At 37.7% G+C, this 19,602-nt stretch overlaps 1 protein-coding gene across 4 annotated transcripts in view; it reads left to right on the forward strand.

Moving 5' to 3' along the window:
- The window catches only part of SPATS2 (spermatogenesis associated serine rich 2), a 140,238-nt gene that overhangs the window by 33,852 nt on the left and 86,784 nt on the right, over positions 1–19,602 (forward strand). The gene's annotated exons all lie outside the window — the stretch shown is intronic.

Consider the following 19,602-nt stretch of genomic DNA (forward strand, 5'->3'; position numbering starts at 1 on the left):
AAATCAAACATGTGACAGTCTAGGAAAGAGTGAAAAAAGGTGAATTAAACTGCTGCTAAATAATTTAGGATGTTTTAGTTATTTGTTTTCATAGAGGATTAAGGCTTTTCTCCTTAAAATGTCTAGTTGGAAGTGTTTATACAGTGGAGAAAGTAATTACATTTTCAGAGTAAGTTTTCTTGACCTCAGGCCTCTTTACTCTTCCTATTCCAGAGTACCTTCTGCCATTCTGCTGGGTCCAATTAGTTCTTGGCTCAGCTGTTTTAGTTTCTCTACAGAAGTTGAGCTTAACCATGTTTATAATCTGTGAACATCATATTCCATTGTTTCTTTTAAGAGCTAGAACATTAAATTCCCTGCCAGTGATCTAAAACGTATTGAATTGTATATCTTCAAATGCAAAAGATTTATTTTCTCTGAACTTTGATCATGGCATTTAACAATGAAGAGACCTTAGAAATAGTGGTTATTATATATTAGTGACGATTATTCACTAATCGTCGTTGGTAATATAGAAAGGCAGGCTAAGTTTCACCTCTTGACATTTTGGGCTAGGGTCTCCAGGCATGTTGTTGCAGTTATCTATTGCTAAGGAACAAAAGCACTCCAAATTTGGCATAAAACTCTTATGGTTCTGGGTGTTGACTGGGCTCAGCTAAGTGATTCTTCTGTGAGTCCTCTTATGTACTGGTAGTTAGATGGGCCTGGGGTTATTTTGGAGGCTTCCTACCAGACTCACATGCATGGCACTTGAGCAGGGAAGTCCAAATAGGTAGAAACTGGAATAGTTGGGGATCCTTGATATCTCTCCCTATTTCTGTGTAGTCTTTCCAACATAGGGGCTTCATGGTAGCCAGACTTCTTACCTGGAGACTTAGGGCTCTAAAAGTACTTGTTCCGAGTAAGAGAGCCAGAAGGGAACTATATTGTCTTTTATGACCTAAATTCAGAATCAGTGTCAATTTCCACTGCATTGTATTCATTAGAAGCAAGTCACTGGGGCTTCCCTGGTGGTGCAGTGATTGAGAATCCGCCTGCCAGTGCAGGGGACACGGGTTCGATCCCTGGTCCGGGAAGATCCCACATGCCACCAAGCAGCTAAGCCCATGCGCCACAACTACTGAGCCTGCGCTTTAGAGCCTGTGAGCCACAACTACTGAGCCCGCGTGCCACAGCTACTGAAGCCCGCGCACCACAGCTACTGAAGCCCGCGTGCCACAGCTACTGAAGCCCATGCACCTAGAGCCCGTGCTCCGCAGTGAGAAGCCACCGCAAGGAGAAGCCCACGCACTGCAACGAAGAGTAGCCCCCGCTCGCTGCAACTAGAGAAAGCCTGCGCACAGCAGCGGAAGACCCAACACAGCCAAAAATAAATAAATAAAATAAATAAATTTATTAAAAAAAAGAAAAAGAAAAAGAAGCAAGTCACTAAGGCCAATCCATATTCAAAGGGAAGGGGATTAGACTCCACCTCTTGCTGGGAGGAGTGTCAAGAATATGCAGACTTATTTCAAAGCCACTTAAGTCTTCTCTCTGGCTACAAATTACAGTATTTATCTTCCTCCACATGTAAAACACAAGCACTCCTTCTCAAAGCCTCCAAAGTCTTATCTAGTACAGCATCAGGCTCAGGCTAGAGATCCAGGATCATGTCATCTAAATCAGATCCAGGTGCAGATAAGGCTATTTGGATATATTAGTTCCTTGGGTATAGCTCCTTGAGTACCCTTGCCTTCACTTTGAAGACCTGTGGACTAAAGAATCACCTTATCTTTCTCCATACCCAGCCCACCCAATATGCAATAATGGATGGGCCTAAGATAACAACTGTAGACACTCCTGTTCAAAAATAAAGAAAAAAATGTAAGGAACACAATAGTCACCGGTCCGTACCAGTTCTGAAATCCAGCCAACATATTGCTAGTTTTTTGATTAGGGTTCAGCCCCTACTGCCTAGGAACCGTCCTCTATGGCTCTTGGTTTTGCCCTTTGAATTATCATTCCTTTTCCATAAAATGTATTCTCTGTTTGCAGGTAAGTAATTTTCCCAGCCTGTTTCCTGCCCACAGAGCTTTGGGCAGGGTGGAGTGGGGGTCCCAAAAGCCTTTTTTTATTTTGTACTGTCTCTGGTTTTTTTAGTCCAAGATGACAATGTTTCTGAACGTAAAATTCTCTGTGACTCTTACTGAGGGGTTCACTCTATTAGACAAAAGCCACATTTACACATTGATAAACCCCTTCTCTACCTTAGGCTTTGTAGAGGAGAAAAAAGTTTTCCTTGACCCTCTTAGGGTCCCTGGCTGGGTTTGAAAATTAAACTGGCAAAGACTGATTAAGAGGAGAAAAGTATACAGATTTATCTGATATAAATTTTATGTGAAATGGGAGATGTAAATGAAGACTCAAAGAAATGTTTGAACCTGAGTATTTTTATGCTAGGTTTAATGAAGAGTGGACAGTGTGGAGAAATGATAGATCAAAGAGTATGAAGTAAGTGTAGTAAACTGGGGGAAATTTAGCAAGGCCTGTTTGTTAGGATTCCTTTCCTTGTCCCTTTGTCTTTGGAGATACAGATGTTCCCTTCTTCCAGGTATAGGGAGGACACCTCTTACATGAGGGTTTTATGACTTGCTTCAGGGGAGAAGGTGGGGGGAAGACCCCCACAGAGTGACCTTCCTCTTTCTGATCTTTTCTCAAGATTCTTCAGCTTAAAATATTCAATATGCTAGGGTGCCATATTTTGGGGTAGCATGTCCTGAACCCTGTCAGCTTCCTTTAAGCCTTTTGTGGGACAACACCCTTAATATTCTTAGAAAGCCTTATGTTTGAAAGCATCTGTGAGACTCCACCTTAAAATCTCTTTGGAGTCTTAACTAGGGGTAGGCAAACTATGGCCAGTGATCTAAGATTTGTTTTTACTTTTTTTTTTTTTTTGGCTGCGCCGCGCATCTCACGGGATCTGGTTCCCTGACCAGGGATTAAACCCATGTCCCCTGCAGTGGAAGCGGGGAGCCCTAACCACTGGACAACCAGGGAATTCTCTGTTTTTAAATTTTTATTTTTTAAAAAATTTTTATTTATTTTATTTATTTATTTTTGGCTGCATTGGGTCTTCGTTGCTGCGCGCGGGCTTTCTCCAGTTGTGGCGAGCGGGGGCCACTCTTCACTGCGGTGCACAGGGTTCTCCCTGCGGTGGCTTCTCTTGTAGCAGAGCACAGGCTCCAGGCTCATGGGCTTCAGTAGTTGTGGCTCGCGGGCTTCAGAGCGCAGGCTCAGCAGTTGTGGCACACCAGCTTAGTTGCTCCACGGCATGTGGGATCCTCCCAGACCAGGGCTCGAACCCGTGTCCCCTGCATTGGCAGGCGGATTCTTAACCACTGTGCCATCAGGGGAGCCACTGTTTTTACATTTTTAAAGGGCTGTTAAAAAATAAAAGAAGAATGTTCAACAGAGACTGTGTATGGCCCTCAAAGCCTAAAATATTTATCTGGCCCTTTATGGGAAAAGTTTGCCAACCCTTGGTCTAAACAAAAATTTAATCTTTAGGCCATGTTTCCCTGACACTGCCTTGGATTTGATCTTTGCCCAGAGGGCATTTCTTAATTTGAGAAACGTTTGCTATATGGGGAGCCTGGGAATAAGAAACAGTTATTTTTGTACCTAGCAAGTCCTGACTCCTTTATATGTCCTCTATATTCTGCTTGAAAATTATATAATTCCTTCTTTTTCTTATCTCTCTCTACCTGTACTTTGTGGCACACAGCTAAAAAAAGCAGTTGATACTTTTGACATTATGCCTGGAAATCTCTTTACCCAGATTCATCAGTTCATTAGTTATATTTTCTATTTTTCACATAACTGCAGGTGAAAGCTTTGCTAAACTTTCCACCATTATCTAATAAGTTTCTCCTTTTCTATAGCTTCCAGTAAGGCTTTCCTGACTTTCTTTTAAGCCGAGGATTAGCAACCTTTTTCTGTCAAGGGCCAGATCGTAAATATTTTAGGCTTTTTGGACCTTATGATCTCTGGCACACCTACTCAACTCTGCTGTCATAGTGAGAAAGCAGCCATAGACATAGACAGGATGTAAGCAAATGGGTGTTACTGTGTTCCAATAAAATTTTATTTACAGAAACAGGCAGCAGGTTGAATTTTGCCCATAGAATGTAGTTTGGTGATCCCTGTTTTAAGTCTTTGTTGACAGCTTCCTACCAGTGTCCTTAAGACCCTTCAGGCTTTCACTAACACTTTCAAGGCCCTTCTTGCTTTCTCCTGCCATCCAGTCCCAAAACTAAACATTTTAACTTTTTGTTATGGAAGTAACCCACTCCCTATACCAAAATCTGTTTTGGTTATCTTTTGCTGTGTAACACACCATGCCAAAATTGAGTGATGTAAAACAACACTCCTTTTATCTTTCATGATTCTGAAGTTTGGGCTCAGCTAGGCAGTTCTTTCTCACGGTTTCTCATGAGGATGCAATCAGATGATAGCTGGGGCTGGAATCATCTAAAACGCTTCCTCACCAAAGTCTGTTACGCAGTTAGAGGCAGATGGTAGCTGAGCCTGGGGTCATCTCCAAGGATTCCTCATTCACAAGTCTGGTGGCAGAGCTCGGAAGACTGAAACAGCTGGCACCCCTCGGACGTCTCTAACCCTCTGAGGTCTTGTCCCATGGTTTCTCCAGAATCAGGGATATAGGGTGGCTGGATACCTTATATGGTAATTCAGGACTGCAAACTTGCCTGAACTGGGAAGGTGCCAGGCAGAGATTTTATCACCTTTTATGACCTAATTTCCGAGGTTGCTCAGTGTCACTTCTGCTTCATCATTCTCTTTGTGGGGAGGAGAATTGGACCTTACCTAATTTTTTTTTTTTTTTTTTTGGCTGCACCATGTGGCTTGTGGGATCTTAGTTCCCCAACCAGGGATCAAAACCAGGCCCCCAGCAGTGGAAATGTGGAGTCCTAACCACTGGACCACCAGGGAATTCCCAGACTCTGTTTTTTTGATGGGAGTGAAATCAAAGAATTTGCAAAGATGTTTTAAAACACAAAATGCCCCACACATACACCTATCAAAAAATTTTGGAAGCTAGCATATAGTAGGTCACACTTTGTTAGGGCAGGCTTTCTCTTTCCTGTTCATGGGGGTGGTGGAAGTAGGAGATCACCTCCCATGATTTAATGTTGAAGAATGGATTTGTCAAGAGCTGTGGAAGGAGACTTCACAGTAACAAATGCCTCTTTTCTTCAGTAGAGATAGGACATGGGAACTTTGGACTTGGCATTTTTTTCTCTCTCTCTTCTTTCTTCTGTATGAGAGTAGGTATAATGGTGCTTCCATCCCAAAAAGAGAAAACAAAAGGAACAAAGAAAGAAAGAAGAAAAACTCTCAAACTATTAAAAATTCTGCCTCAGAGATTTGTTTGAATCAATAAGTAACGTTTTTCCAAGGGTTAAAGAGTATGTGTACCTGTTTGTCATTTACACTTTCAGTTGAATTTAACTAGTTTTCTTAAGGGATACCTTTAAGGGAGATTTTGAAAAGGGGGTAGGTGATAGAAGTAATTTTAAATTTGAGGACTCTAGAGCAGGTGGTAAAGCAGGTTATAAGAAACTTTGAATAGCATTAGGGCATGGTCTTTAGAAGCACTCTACTGCCTGACCCCATCTGAAGAGACTTTGCTCACCTTAGCACAGTGATCTGGCTGTGGAGGTAAAATATTTGGAAAAGTTGGGGTATTTTATGATATATATTTGTAGAGGCTATTGTGTTATTTTTTTCCTTTTCTCTCTAGATGAAAAGAAGGTGGCAGTGAATATATTTTGCTTTATTGTTTATGGTCAACCAGGCAATGTGAATACTGCATTTTTGTGTTCTTCCCACTTTTTCTTTTTCTTCCGGTGTTTCTTTTTTTACCTTGCTCTCTGGATTTGTACATCATGAGAAATTTACCCAAATTCTCTGATGATCTGAAAAAAGAAGATGGCTTAGTTAAAGAAATAGCTGCCTGCCATATTGCTCTTCCTACTCTGGGAAGAAGAAATGCCTGTATTTAATCATCTACCTTTTTTTTTTCCTTGGTATCCAGATCTATACATTGTTGAATTGGGGGTAGAGAGAAAAGCCTGTTAACTTTTATCTTAAATGATTCGGTTATTTTTTTTACTTGGTATTTGAACAATACTCTTACGAAGCTTTAATAGAATCCTACAACACATGCTCGAGGTTTAAGAGCCGCGAGAAGAGTCAGAAAAGAAAGTTTTGGAATGAGTTACATTCCCAAGGAGGAGGACAATACGTACCTTATTTTGAATTACTGAAAATAGTGAAGACTTCTCACTATAGTTCTTTAACTTCAGTTGCAACTTGGAAGTGGTAACATCTCTTTTGGGGCGTGGCATTCTGTACCTTTTCCAGTTGTTTTGTTTATCCGCATTCTCTTTACTTCTAATTGACACACATTACCATCTGAAATGTTCCTGTTGGTTTGGAGGGAGTAGAGATGGGGAGGGAGAAGGAAGAGTTAACTTTTCATGCGTTTTAATCGGCCAGTATTTACTTAACTAATTTCAACAGGATGAAAACTTATCTTTTCGAATATTTAATGCCTGATATGCTACATGCATTATCCATTCATATCAAGAATTATAGTAGCGTGGATTTATGAATGACATGGGCAGCAAATTATTTCCAATTTAAATTGCTCTGTTCATTTTTGGACAAAATAATTACTTGCTAGAGTAATATTTTTCTGGCATGTTACAAGCCATGAAAGTGGTTTGTAAGATTAGAATGAATGCTGAGTGTAAAGATTTTTGGTGCAACTTGATTTTACTCTTTCTTTCCTCAGAGTGTCTGGGGATTAGTTTGATCCTGAGTGAGGATAAAAGCTGCTTCCATAGAGACTACTGGTTTCAGAGCTGTTTTAAATTTGGGACTTGGAAGCCGGAAGATCTGAGCATTGATATGCCTTTTCCCCCTGCATTAATGAATTTAAAATATGTTGTTGATTTAATGTTTGGTTTGTGTATTGATTTCTGGCTTTGGCTTCTTTAAGCTGTTTATGTATATTTGAATCAAGTTAGTTAAAAAAATATTTAATTTTTCATGTGACATAACCAATAGAAGACAACTATTATTTTGAAAACAACAAATGTATTTAATATTTTTATGACTGTACAGTTGTTGACTGGCAAAAAAAATCTTTTGGATCAGAAAAAGCATTTGTCAAATGTAGATTTTTAGCTTAATATGAAGATGTACCATCTTTTTTTTTAATTGAATATAAATTTTATTTATTTATGCATTTATTTTTTAATTTAATTTTTATTTTATATTATAGTTGATTTACAATGTTGTGTTAGTTTCAGGTGTACAGCAAAGTGATTCAGTTATACATATACATATATCCATTCTTTTTCATATTCTTTTCCCATATAGGTTATTACAGAATATTGAGTAACCATCTATTTTTTTAAGTGACTGTAATTAACAAAAGTAGTTCAGACAAAAGATTCTAAGCATTTCCGAAATGATGAAGCTCTGTTCTTGAGACAGTGCTTTGTTTACACTATGCATTAGGGGAAAAAAGCAGCTGGAAATATAATTTTCAAAGAATTCTTTTGTGAATTATGGGCTCTTTCAAGAATGATCAACAATGACTGTGCTTCTTAGAGTCTTAAAATTTCAGAACTGGAAAGAGACAGGGCCTAAGTTTTGTCTGGCCTTCCTTAAATATGTGTATGAGTGGAAAAGGATAATTCCTTCCCTTGAGCTTTTGCATTAAAGATTTCATCTTCCATGGTATATACTACATGTTGTATAAAATTCATTGTTAAAGGATTAAAAAGTTAGACAGAATCATGATTTTCATATAAATGTAAAATGAACACATGTAAAAGATGTTATTTAACTCATTAATTAATGGGAGAACCTGTAAGATGTTAAAAGTAGTTCAAAGGAGAATTCAAAGTACTGCATGTGTATAGGATCAGGTATGCTGAAATGAATTTACAAATCTATGCAAAACTGTCTTTTTCCATAGGGACATGGGGAAAATCATTCCTCTCTCACTGGACAGAATTTGTTTGTAAGTGTATGGACAAGAATCCTTTGTATTGCTATCATTTAACTATAACTTACAATTATAAAACAGCTCAAAGGTCATGAAGAATGCAGACCTTATAGAATCAGGTAACTAGGGAAGGTGCACATTACATAGTGCCTAGTTTTCCATTGAAGATGCCAGGTGATCTTCTTGGTTCATTTCAAAGCCTCTCACAGTCTGTCATAAAAGAACAAAATAAATGGGTCTGCATTCTGGTTTTTGACAACAATCCTATGTCTGTTAGTCTTAGGGACTTAACTCTCATTCCTTGTAAAAAAAGTCAGTTTTCAAAATGAAAGAAAATTAAGTTATTCTTAGATGGATATTTTCTGGTATTTTGATCAACATTAGAACACTTACTCAGGTTAGTGTTGAATTTTGGACCGTTGGCAGATACTTAAACTGTAGCTTCGAATGGTTAGGTAGCAAGTTCGATGAGACTACCAAGTGCATAATATTTTGTAGATATTCAGTTAGTAAAGAAGAATAGTAATAATTTGAAGGAAAGTGGGAGTCTCCTGCCCAATTTTAATTCTTAAAAGTGTATATTATTACACCTTTAGCAACTTCCCAATGTTAAATACTTTTTACCTGGGCAGTTGAACCCAGGGGGAGAGGGGACAAAGTTGGCATTATCTACTCCAAATTCATGCTGTCTGCTTCTAACTGGACTTTTGCTGCTTCATGACCTTTTTATTCCTCTCATATTTATTCTCTTGCACTTTCCTGATTTTGAAGCAGCAGTGTGGTATAGAGAAAGAGATAGAGTTTGTAGTCTTATAGACCTGGGTTTGAATCCCCACCCTACCACTTACCGGCTGTTAGATCTTGGGGAATTCTCACAGTCTCAAGTTCTTCAATTAAATGAGTCATAAATACTAAACAGGATTACATGAAATTTGTATATAAATGATGTAATAGCACATAGTAGGCAGTAAGCATTAGTTTTCTTATCTCTTCTTCTCAGGCCTTCAAGCTTCCCTGCTTTCTCTCCTCTTGTTTCTATTACTGAAACAATTGGAGTCATTTGGTATGACCTCCCTCATCTTCCCCTCTTCTGTCTCTATACAGAGATGTGTATCTTCCTGTGTTTTTTGTTTCAGAAGTATGTTTCTTTTACCTCACAAGGTTGTTGTGAGGATTAAATAAGATAATGTGTATGAAATTGCTTAGTACATTTCCTAGCACATATTAGACATCAAAGGAAGATTAATTGGATCTGAATGTAAGGTTAATTTTATCTTTGATATTACCTCTCCTTTAGGTTATTTTCTATTTCTGTAAGTATTACTCTCCTTTGTAGTATTTTTTATTTTTTTAAATTTTATTTATTTATTTTGGCTGCGTTGGGTCTCTGTTGCTGCGCATGGGCTTTCTCTAGTTGCAGTGAGCGAGGGCTACTCTTTGTTGTGGTGCATGGGCTTCTCATTGCGGTGGCTTCTCTTATTGTGGAGCACGGGCTCTAGGCATGTGGGCTTCAGTAGTTGTGGCACACGGGCTCAGTAGTTGTGGCTCACGGGCTCTAGAGCACAGGCTCAGCAGTTGTGGCACACGGGCTTAGTTGCTCCGCGGCATGTGGGATCTTCCCGGACCAGGGCTCAAACCCTTGTCCCCTGCATTGGCAGGCAGATTCTTAACCACTGAGCCACCAAGGAAGCCCTTCTTTGTAGTATTAATATGTTTGATTTTTCCTTCTCCTCTTTTTTTTTTTTTTTTTTTTAACATATACATACATCCACTCTTTTTAAAATTCTTTTCCCATAAAGGTCATTACAGAGTACTGAGAAGAGTTCCCTGTGCTATACAGTAGGTCCTTATTAGTTATCTGTATTATATATAGTAGTGTGTATATGTCAATCCCAATCTCCCCCCACTTCCCCCCTGGTAACCATAAGTTTGTTTTCTGCATCTGTGACTCTATTTCTGTTTTGTAAATAAGTTCATTTGTACCTTTTTTTTAGATTCCACATATAGGTATAAGTGATATCATATGATATTTGTTTTTCTCTGTCTGGCTTACTTCACTCAGTATGACAATCTCTAGGTCCATCCATGTTGCTGCAAATGACATTATTTCATTCTTTTTTATGGCTGAGTAATATTCTATTGTGTATATGTACCACATCTTCTTTATCCATTCCTCTGTCGATGGACATTTAGGTTGCTTCCTCGTCCTGGCTATTGTAAATAGTGCTGCAGTGAACATTGGGGTGCATGTATGTTTTCGAATTACGGTTTTCTCCGGGTATATGCCCAGGAGTGGGATTGCAGGATGATATGGTAGCTCAATTTTTAGTTTTTAAAGGAACCTCCGTACTGTTCTCCATGATGGTTGTACCAATTTACATTCCCACCAACAGTGGAGGAGGGTTCCTTCCTTCTCCTCTTTCAAAAAGCATTCCTTTTTAAGGGGTAAACCCTTGAGGGGAAAACCCCTTTTGCTTGGCCTTGCTAGAACTCTGGCTAATACTCTATTTCGTTCATTCCTTTATTGTCAGACTGCTCAGTTGAATAGGTAAGGGGTTTGGCTGCCACTTTTCCACCACCTGCTCTCATTAAACCCCTGCATTCTGATATACCATAATTTTCCCCTGAATCTGAAACAGCACCCTCCCAATCAGACTCACACAAGGCTTAGAGTGTAGTAGGCATTCAATGAATATTAGTTGAATAATGAATGAAATGAGAAGCTTTAGAGTACTCTCACTGAGGACTCTCTAATGCTTTCGATCAATGCTTTTAAAGAAATCTGGTAAGAAACCATTATGCCGGAATTCAGTCTAACTGGATGCTAATGTATAACAAGAATTTTTTTTTTTAAAAACCCATGGTTTGTATCAGATTCCAGAAAGAAATTTTACATACTGTGTTTTAGAGAAAGTTTAACTCTCAAGACAAATTTATTAGCAAAAGCATCTTTTCTGTTTTTTTCTATCAAGAGCACTCAGACCGTTGTTTTTCCAGTTCAGTGGTACTCAGACTTTGGTCCTTGAGCCCCAGGTAGTTCTTTCAACAACTGTCTTCTTCTAAGACCTTTATTATATTCACCAGACTATGCCGAGATAGGGTAACTGTGCTGCCATTTTGTTAACAATACTAGCTAATATGGCACCAGAGGCATATTCTTTTATTTTATTTATTTATTTATTTATTTAATTTATTTTTGTTTGTGTTGGGTCTTAGTTGTGGCATGAGGGATCTTTTGTTGTGGCACGCGGGCTTCTCTCTAGTTGTGGCGTGTGGGTTTTCTCTCTCTAGTTGCGGTGCATGGGCTCCAGAGCACGTGGGCTCTGTAGTTTGCGGCACATGGCATGTGGGATCTTAGTTCCTGGACCAGGGATCGAACCCCCGTCCCCTGCATTGGAAGGTGGATTCTTTACCACTGGACCACCAGGGAAGTCCTGGCATATTCTTTTAAATATAGCATCTCAGCTTTGGTGAATTTGATTTCTCTTTTGCCGTTTTAATAAGTAGACTTGTTTACAGTTAATTTTTTTTTTTTTTTTTTGGCCATGCGTCTGGTGGCATCTTAGTTCCCCAACTAGGTATGGAACCCATACCCCCTGCAGTAAAAGTGCAGAGTCCTAACCACTGGACCTCCAGGGAATTCCCTACAGTTAAAATTTTAGTTTTATCTATCTAGTAGATAGTATTAGTTTGCCAAAATAATTAAAGCAAGCTTTCTTGGATTATAGTAGAAGTCTTCTTATTCAATACCATCCAATCTTATACAGTTTACTATTAACTGAAAAAGTTGGTTAAAGCAAGATATAAAAATGATACATACATATCATAAGCATTTTATTTTTGCCTAAAACAAATAAATGTACATTTGTTCACCAGCCTTTTGATATATTATGAGTCTGCTGATGAGAGTTCTTCATCTATTTGGCATTAATTGCACCCCGTGATGCATTGCTTACAACTTCCAATTACAGTTTTTCTAAGTGGAGTGAGAACTCTTAAAGACTTGAAGCAATGAGTATAGACTCCTCCTAGATTTCTAATTTTTCCCCAAGGTTATTTATGTGTCTCACCCACACTTAAGTTGAGGACGGTTTTTCAAATGATTTATACTCAGTCTTCCAGAGCCTTCAACTTAGTTTTCAAAGAAATAGCAACTTTTCTTACATTCGTAGTTCATTAATGTATTTAGTATTTCATTACAATCATGTAATTGTAATTATGGACACAACTGGAATTAAGTAGGTTTGAGAACAAATACATCAGACTCAGTATAGTATAGGGGGAGCAGAAATGCCCCAATGTCAGTGTTACCTGTTAGCTGCCAGTGTTCAGCCAGGGATATTGGTCAGTGCCTGGCAGAGGGAATGAAGAGTATCAGTTAAATTGCGCCGTTAAGAGGCAAAAGGATGTCTTTAGTTTATTTTCTTTTTTGTTAAAGTTTTATGTAATATACATAAAGTAAAATGCAAAATGCTTAAGGGTACAACTTGATGAATTTTTTCACAGTGAACAGACCTGTATAATAAATACTCAGATCATGATAATAGAATAGTACCAGGATCCCAGAAGCCTTCCTGTACCCTGACCCAGTTTCTTTCCCATTACTATTGTGACCGCTACCACTATCGATTAGTTTGGCTTATGTATGAACTTCATATAAATGGAATCATACAACATACACTCTTTTGCATCTGATATTTTTCTCTTAGCATTGGTTTGTGTTTTTTTTTTTAATTATTATTATTATTATTTTTTAATTTTATTTATTTATTTATTTATTTATTTATTTATGGCTGTGTTGGGTCTTCGTTTCTGTGCGAGGGCTCTCTCTAGTTGTGGCAAGTGGGGGCCACTCTTCATCGCGGTGCGCGGGCCTCTCACTATCGCGGCCTCTCTTGTTGCGGAGCACAGGCTCCAGACGCGCAGGCTCAGTAGTTGTGGCTCACGGGCCTAGTTGCTCCGCGGCATGTGGGATCTTCCCAGACCAGGGCACGAACCCGTGTCCCCTGCATTGGCAGGCAGATTCTCAACCACTGCGCCACCAGGGAAGCCCTGTTTTTTTTTAACATCTTTATTGGAGTATAATTGCTTTACAATGGTGTGTTAGTTTCTGCTTTATAACAAAGTGAATCAGCTATACATATACATATATCCCCATATCTCCCCCATCTTGCGTCTCCCTCCCACCCTCCCTATCCCACCCCTCTAGGTGGACACAAAGCACCGAGCTGATCTCCCTGTGCTATGCGGCTGCTTCTTACTAGCTATCTATTTTACATTTGGTAGTGTATATATGTCCATTAGCATTGGTTTTGAAATTGATCCATGTTATGTCAGTAGCTCGTTCTTTTTCTGTATTGCGGTATATAGTATTCTGTTCTGTAAATATACCACAATTTATTTATCCATTCTGTCATTGATAGATGTCTAGGTTTGTTTCTAGTTTTGGACTCTTAAAAATAGTGCTGCTATAAACATTCTCGTACATGTCTCTGGTGCACATATACATGCATTTTGTTGAGCATATACTTAGGAGTAGGACATCTGGTTGTAGGATATGCTTATGTTCAGCCTTAGTAGATTTTACTAAATAGATTTTTACACTCCCACTAGCAGTGTGTGAGAATCAGTTATTCCACATCCCTCGATGGCCCTTTAAAAAAAAACTTTACTATGTATTTATTTTTATCATTTTGTTTATGTCGTGTATTTGGTTTTAAAAAATATCATATAGAATATTCATGAACCCACCATTTAACCTGAGAAGTTTAATATTGAATATTGACAGTCTTACGTGTTCTCCTCTCGCCTTTCAAGGTAAATACTATTCTATTTTTTTTTTTTTTTTTACTCTTTCCATTGCCTTTTCAAAAAATAGTTTTGTTTTTTTTTTTAACATCTTTATTGGAGTATAATTGCTACAACAAAGTGAATCAGTTATACATATACATATGTTCCCATATCTCTTCCCTCTTGCATCTCCCTCCCTCCCACTCTCCCTATCCCACCCCTCTAGGTGGTCACAAAGCACAGAGCTGATCTCCCTGTGCTACGCGGTTGCTTCCCACTAGCTATCTATTTTACGTTTGGTAGTGTATATATGTCCATGCCACTCTCTCACTTTGTCACATCTTACCCTTCCCCCTCCCCATATCCTCAAGTCCATTCTCTAGTAGATCTGTGTCTTTATTCCCATCTTGCCACTAGGTTCTTCATGACCTTTTTTTTTTTTTCCCTTAGATTCCATATACATGTGTTAGCATACTGTATTTGTTTTTCTCTTTCTGACTTACTTCACTCTGTATGACAGACTCTAACTCCATCCACCTCACTACAAATAACTCCATTTCGTTTCTTTTTATGGCTGAGTAATATTCCATTGTATATATGTGCCACATCTTCTTTATCCATTCATCCAATGATGGACATTTAGGTTGCTTCCATGTCCTGGCTATTGTAAATAGAGCTGCAATGAACATTTTGGTACATGACTCTTTTTGAATTATGGTTTTCTCAGGGTATATGCCCAGTAGTGGGATTGCTGGGTCGTATGGTTTTATCAGGTGTATATGTGTGTCTAAATAATATATGTCTAGTGTTAGTTGTATTTAGGTTTTTTTTTTAAAAGAATATGATGTGTATGCAATCTGGGAATTGATTTTCTTTTCTTTCTTTTTTTAATGCTTTACATTATATTGCTAAGATTTATCTATATTGTCGTGTACAGTTGTAATAGTTGACTCATTTTTCTCTGCCATATAATACTTCATTTAGTGGATTCATCACAGTTTATTCATTTCCTGTTGATGACATTTGGGTTGTTTCCATTTCTTACTGTTACTAATTCTACATGTTTTCTGGTGTGCCATGAGCAAGAATTTCTCTTGGTACTTAGGAATGTAATCTCTGGGTCATAGGATTGATAAATGTTCTAGTTTACAAAATAATGCCTATATTCCAAAGAAGTTGTACCAATTTATACTCCTATCATCAATAGATCAGAGATGAGAGCCTTTTCCTTATGAGAGAATTTAAAATTATAACCTCAGTTACTTTTAGAGATAGTTACTATTTACATTTTCTGTTTTTTGCCTGTGTTTGGTAACTGTGTTTTTTAAGAAATTTGTTACCTACGTTTTCAAATGTATTGACATAAGGTTGTCTCTATTTTTGTCTTGTATTTTAATGTCTGTGAGATCTATACTTTTTAAAAAAAATTCCTGATATTGATAATATTGATATTTGTGCTTTTGTGCTTTTTTTTTTTCCCCCTTCTTTTAGGAGTTTCTTGCTGGGTCAAGCAATCAGTTTTTTCTTTCATAATTTTTTTTCTTATTGCATTAAAATTTTTAAAAATCATGGTAAAATACACATAACATAAAATTGACCATTTTAACCATTTTAAAGTGTACAGTTCAGTGATGTTAAGTACATTCACATTGTTGTACAACTATCACTACCGTTCATCTCCAGAAATTTTTCATCTCCCCAAGTTGAAACTCTGTACCATTAAACAATAATTCCTCATTCTCCTACCCCACAGCACCTGGCAACTTTGTCTCTATGAATTTGACTACTCTAAGTACCTCATATAAGTAGAATCATATAGTATTTGTGTTTTTTGTGACTGGCTTATTTCACTAAGCATAATGTCCTCAAGGTTTATCCATGTTTTAGTATGTGTCAAGTATTGGCACATAGTAATTTATCTTAAATACTTATTAATTGATCAGTTAATAATTTTTTTAATTTAGAAAGTGTATTAGAAATCACTTTTTCTATATGCATGAAATTTCCCTTTATGGATTAGAATCAGTGAATATAGCTCTTAATTGCCTTATTTTGTTTTTGCCTAATAGCTGCCTCCATTCCCTTGTGCTGTTTGTGCATCTGTGCTTTGGAGAGATGGGAGGAATGGAGTTTATATGTGTGTGGAGGGGGTGAGGATTAAATGATCAGTATTGTTTAAAACCATTATTGAAGGATTTATACAGCTGAGGATAATTTGGCTTGATTGGGCTTGGGTTACAGCCACCTGCATGAGAAGGAGGGTACAGACAATTCACCAGGCAGCTAGCAGTGAAATAGGAAAAGACAAACTTGTATGTATTCCTGCTCTGCTCCTTTTGAGCCCCCTCTACTCCCACACTTACAGCTGCCACTGATGACTAATGTTAAGCAATTTGGAGGGTCCTGTGTCTTTTAATAGTAGTAAGAGGAGTTGTGCTATCACATGGTTTCTGATTTTCCACTTAGAATGTATTTTAAATTTCCAGAAATTCTATTTTGTTCCAATTTCCAATTCTGTGTTGTTCCAATTCAAGGTTTGTATTTAAAAAAAGGAATTTACTGGTTTTTCTAAATGAAAATTCCATTTTCTAAAATAAAATTTGTGGTGATCAGACCTTATAATTATGGGAGTTTTGGGGTTAGAATGACATATGGATTGGAAAGTTAGTGCCAACGAATAAAGACTTTGTTGAGAAAACAGACTTATGGAAATGTCTCACATTCACCTTTTTGACCTAAGGAAATCATCTCCTTTGCTCCTAATTATTTTTTAGAATATATCATTGCATTACTTTGGGTCTCTCTCCTTTTTCTTTTTTTTTCTTCTCCTTTTTCATATTCCTTTATAAAGCTAATGAGAATAATTATTGGCAAACTGATGATATTGTGGAATAAGAACTCTTGGTTACTTTCTCATAACCAAAACCTTTAAAAGTCAGGAAAAATATTTTTATTTGGAACTCCCCATTTTCTTGTTTTTGGTTATTATTCTGCAGGTCTAGAAGTTAGTGTTTGTAGGTTCTTACTGACACATTTCTTGAACCCGTTGATTGGATTTCTAAGTTGAAACAAATATTATTTAGGTTCAACTGAGGGTTTTCAGCTTTGGTTTAATTTACTAGGAAGGGATCTTTTTAAAAAAAAGTATTACAATTTTTTTGAATAGATAAGATGCTTGTATGGTTCCAATGCCAAAATAGAAAAAGGCCGATTGAAAAGTCTTTCTTACTCTAGTTTCCTATTTTTTCAGTTTCCATTCCTCAACAGATCATCACTGTTGCTAGTTTCTTGTTTATCCTTCCAGATATACAATATTTATGTATATATGATAGTATAAATATATTCTCCCCATCATATTCATTTAACAATATATCATATCAATACGTAAAAGAACGTTCTCTTTCCTCAGAAACATTTGCATAGTATCTCATTGTATGAATAAATTATTCATAATTCATTAAACTAGTGTTCCATTGATGGACAGTTAGGTTGTTTCCAATCTTTTGCTCTAATAAATATTGTTTCATTTGATAACCTTGAACATACCTTTCCACACATTTGCAGATATGCTTGTAGGGTAAATTCCTAGAAATTATTTTGCTGGGTCAAATAGTATATGTATTTAAAATTTTTTTTTTTTGGTATAAATTTATTTATTTATTTATTTTTGGCTGTGTTGGTTCTTCGCTGCTACGCCCGGGCTTTCTCTAGTTGCAGCGAGCGGGGTCTACGCTTCGTTGTGGTGCGTGGGCTTCTCATTGTGGTGGCTTCTCTTGTTGTGGAGCATGGGCTTCAGTAGTTGTGGCTACTTGGGCTCAGTAGTTGTGGCTCGTGGGCTCTAGAGTGCAGGCTCAGCAGTTGTGGCGCACAGGCTTAGTTGCTTCGCGGCATGTGGGATCTTCCCAGACCAGGAATCAAATCCGTGTCCCCTGCATTGGCAGGCAGATTCTCAACCACTGCGCCACCAGGGAAGTGCCTGTATTTAAAATCTTGATAACTACTGTCTAGTTGTTTTTCATAGGTATTGTACAAATTTACATTCTCACTTAGATGTGAGGTAGCCTGTTTTCTCCATAGTCTTACTACCAGTGTGTGTAATCATTTTGGACATTTGTCAGGGTAAAAAACAGTGTTTTAGTAGTTTCAAAGTGCATAAAATAAGCTAAGTATTTTTTAATCTAAGTATAAACATATAGTCCTCCCTCAGTATCTGCTGAGGACTGGTTCCAAGACCCCCCACAGATACTAAGATCTGCAGATGCTCAAGTCCCTTTATATAAAATGGCATAGTATTTGCATATAACCTAAACATTTCCTCCTGTATATTTTAAATCATCTCTACATTACTTATAATACCCAATACAATGTAAATGTTATGTAAATAGTTGCTGGCGTGTAGCAAAATCAAGTTTTTCTTTTTGGAACTTTTTGGATTTTTTTTCCCTTGAATATTTTTGATTTCGGTTGGTTGAATCCGAGAATGCAGAAACTGCAGATATGGAGGACTGGACTGTACATGGTATATGAAGTCAATTAGCTTCCCTCGTGGCGCAGTGGTTAAGCATCCGCCTGTCAATGCAGGGGACAAGGGTTGGAGCCCTGGTCCGGGAAGATCCTACATGCCACGGAGCAACTAAGCCTGTGCGCCACAACTACTGAGCCTGCACTCTAGAGCTTGCGAGTCACAACTACTGAGCCCAAGTGCTGCAACTACGGAAGCCCGCACGCCTAGAGCCCGTGCTCCACATCAAGAGAAGCCACCGCAACGAAGAGTAGCCCCTGCTCACTGCAACTAGAGAAAGCCAGCGCGCAGCAACAAAGACCCAACACAGCCAAAAATAAAAATAAATAAAATAAATAAATTTATTTTTTAAAAAAGTCAAATAGTGTCACAAAGCTTATAATAATTTTTTTTAAAAAGTCTTCTGCTTTGTCTGCCCTCTCCCCCATGATTCCCTAGTCTAGCTGTCCATGGGTAATTACAAGCATTTATTCTGGTATTAAACTCCATATTTCTTCATAGCATGGCTGTACTGACTTTTTAATCTTTTTAGGGGCAATCCTATTATGGAAGATGAGCATTTAGTTTTCTTATGTTTCCTTCCTTCCTCACCCATCCTTCCTTTTTCCCTGGTTCTATTCATAGGTACATTTTGTAACAATCTGTGTTTTCAATTTAAAATAACTATAAGTACCTTTGTGTACAGCCCAATTTACCTTTTATTTGCTAGTGTTGTCAGGTCCTTATAATGCATGCCAGTGTGAAAAGTTATATACCCCAAGACTTGAAAATTATACCCGCTATTTCTTTAGAGTACTTTGGATCATTCTGATTTCCTAATTGTACATCATCTAAATTTGATGGAGTTGCCATTCTAAAGCTCTAACAATACCTGAAATTATGACCTACTGCTAGTAACCCATAGTCTTGGTAAAGTTCCCATTAGTTTTTGTTAAGTAACTTGTATAATCTATGATTCTTAAAACCTTTTAGTTTTAGGAGACACATCTTTCATTGCAGTTAATATCAGCCAATGTTTATTGACTGGTTGTCAATAAGTGTCAGGCATTCTTTTAAGTGCTACATCTGTATGAACTCATTTAAACCATGTAACAGTCCTGTGAGGAAGATGCTAGCATTATTTGCATCTTACAGCTAAAGAAATGGAGACACAGAGAAGGTAAGTAGCTTGCTAGTAGTCATTTAGCTAGGAGATGGTGGAGCTGGGATG

The sequence above is a fragment of the Balaenoptera borealis genome, assembly GCF_965194805.1.
Source record: "Balaenoptera borealis genome assembly, chromosome: 13".
NCBI lineage: Eukaryota > Metazoa > Chordata > Mammalia > Artiodactyla > Balaenopteridae > Balaenoptera > Balaenoptera borealis.